At 49.8% G+C, this 2769-nt stretch overlaps 1 protein-coding gene across 1 annotated transcript in view; it reads right to left on the minus strand.

The window, feature by feature from the left end:
* The window catches only part of scrt1a (scratch family zinc finger 1a), a 4093-nt gene extending 3295 nt beyond the window's left edge, over nucleotides 1–798 (minus strand). The window contains exon 1 of the mRNA XM_055665496.1: nucleotides 1–798. This exon is cut by the window's left edge and continues 325 nt beyond it. The gene's annotated coding sequence lies outside the window, so the exon portion shown is untranslated.
* Between the last annotated feature and the right edge of the window lie 1971 nt (nucleotides 799–2769).

Genomic DNA, 2769 nt, shown 5'->3' on the forward strand with positions numbered 1-2769 from the left:
TCAGCACCGGACAGCTCCCAGCGACACCCTGCTTAAATTTCAGCACTGCCCAGATCCCAGCGACTCCTTTGCCCGTGGTCCTTGCTTAGATTTCAGCACTGGACAGTTCCCAGCGACTCCCGTGCTGAAGGTGAAGTCCCTGCTCCTCTAATTTCAGCACTTGGACAGCTCCCAGCGACTCCTGTGCTGGGGGACGGAGCCCCGCTTCTTATTTCACCGCCGGACAGCTCTCGGCGGCTCTCTGCTCTGCTCCTTCCTTCACTGAACGATGGGAATGAATTCTACAGGCTGTGAGGTCAGCAGCTGTAGGTTTTTATACAGTCGCGATCAGGTGGTAAATGGAAATGCTTAATTCAGTCCATCAAAAATTCTCTGGGGATCCACATTACGCCAGACGAACTCAATCTTTTGTTTGCGGTCGCCGCCCTCTCCCTTTCCCCGATGCATGCATCTATCTGCACGGCTCGACGCTTTGAAGCAGTGCCTTAACACGCTGAAGGTTCGCGTATCCGCTCGAGTCAAGCTTCAAGCATCATTCCTACCGAGTGTGAAAGCCCAGTGCAGCAGTGCGGGAGTGCTGCATCGTCAGAGGCTGCCCCTTTGATACTAGCTGCTACATTGAAATCTCTCCTTGCCTTCAACGATTGAATGGCGCCAGAGAGCTGTCGAACCTGTAATCGGGCCCTTCGGCCCACCTTGCCCACGCCTACCAACTTGGCATATTAGACTAGTCCCACTTGCCTGCATTTGGCCCATTGCGTTTAACCCCTTCCCACCCATTTATCTGATCAAATTCGTAACTGTATCCACTTCGACAACTTCCTCTGACAGCTCATTCCAGATATAGACTGCCCTCTGATGGAAAAATAAATGGCCCTGAGTTAAATCTCTCCCCTCTCACCTTAAGCCTATGCCCTCTAGTTTTAGAACCCTTTATCCCGGGGAAAAAAGACTAAGAGCATCGACTTTTGCCATGTCCCTCATGATCTTGCACACCTCAATAAGGCCACCTCCTCAGCCTTCTACGCTCCAAAGAAATAATCCCAGACTATCCTACCCATCCCTATAACACAACCTGCTAGCCCAAGTAACATGCTGGTGAATCTCAGCATTTAACACCATTATCCCCTCAAAACTGATCACCAAACACAGCGACCTGGGCATCGACCCCTCCCTCTGCAACTGGATACTGGACTTTCTAACCAACAGACCCCAGTCTGTGAGGTTAGACAAGCACACCTCTTCAACCCTCACCCTGAACACCGGCGTTCCACAGGGCTGTGTGCTGAACCCCCTCCTCTACTCCCTCTTCACCTATGACTGCACACCTGTACATGGTACTAACACCATCATCAAGTATGCAGATGATACAACGGTGATTGGCCTCATCAGCAACAATGATGAGTCGGCCTATAGGGAGGAGGTCCAGCTCCTAGCAGCATGGTGCGCTGACAACAACCTGGCCCTTAACTCCAAGAAGGCCAAGGAGCTCATTGTGGACTACAGAAGGTCTAGGGGTGGCACGCACACCCCCATCCACATTAACGGGACGGAGGTGGAACGTGTTTCCAGCTTCAGGTTCCTGGGGGTCAACATCTCCGATGACCTCTCTTGGACCCACAATACCTCAACTCTGGTCAAGAAGGCTCACCAGCGTCTCTTCTTCCTGAGGAGACTGAAGAAGGTCCATCTGTCTCCTCAGATCCTGGTGAACTTCTACCGCTGCACCATCGAGAGCATCCTTACCAACTGTATCACAGTATGGTATGGCAACTGCTCTGTCTCCGACCGGAAAGCACTGCAGAGGGTGGTGAAAATTGCCCAACGCATCACCGGTTCCTTGCTCCCCTCCATTGAGTCTGTCCAGAGCAAGCGTTGTCTGCGGAGGGCGCTCAGCATCGCCAAGGACTGCTCTCACCCCAACCACAGCCTGTTTACCCTCCTACCATCTGGGAGGCACTACAGGTCTCTCCGTTGCCGGACCAGCAGGTCCAGGAACAGCTTCTTCCCTGCGGCTGTTACACAACTTAACCCTGCACCTTGGTGATTGCCAATCACCCCCCCCCCCCCGCGGACACTCCTTCCCCCAGCACTACTACTACTGTATGTACATATATATATTTTACTGTTCCGTTATTCTATGGTCACTCTTCTGGGTGAGATGCTAACTGCATGTCGTTGTCTCTGTACCGTACACTGCACAATGACAATAAAGATTGAATCTGAATCTGAATCTGAATCTGAATCTTCGGCACCGCCTTCAATCTAAGAATGTCCAGTCTCCAAGTGAAGAGAGGATTTGGGGTTTATCGTTTAGTTTTGATATTGCCCCATTAATTTCACCGTTTATGCATTGATCTATTTTCAATCGAATGAACAGCCAAGGGTGATATTGTTGAAAACACAATGGTAGATGTCGATATGTTTACAATGACGGGAGCAGGAAGGACACAGGAGGAACGCAGCTATAAGATTAAGCAGTGTATTTTAAAACTACGTGTCAGGAGAGAAATAAATCTCTGGAATTCTCTACCCCAAATGCTGGATCAATGGGGGTATTTAAAGAGGAGTTTGATAATATCAGGGAATCAAGGGCTATTGGAATTAAGGATATAGAATAGTACATCACAAGAACAGGTCCTTTAGCCCACAATGTCTGTGCCAAACTTGATGCTATGATAGACTGATCTCTTCAGCCTGCCTGTGATTATATCCCTCCATTCCCTGCAAATCCATGAGCCCAATTAAACGCCTCTTTACTTCCACTAT

Source organism: Leucoraja erinacea, chromosome 2 (assembly GCF_028641065.1).
Source record: "Leucoraja erinacea ecotype New England chromosome 2, Leri_hhj_1, whole genome shotgun sequence".
Lineage (NCBI taxonomy): Eukaryota > Metazoa > Chordata > Chondrichthyes > Rajiformes > Rajidae > Leucoraja > Leucoraja erinaceus.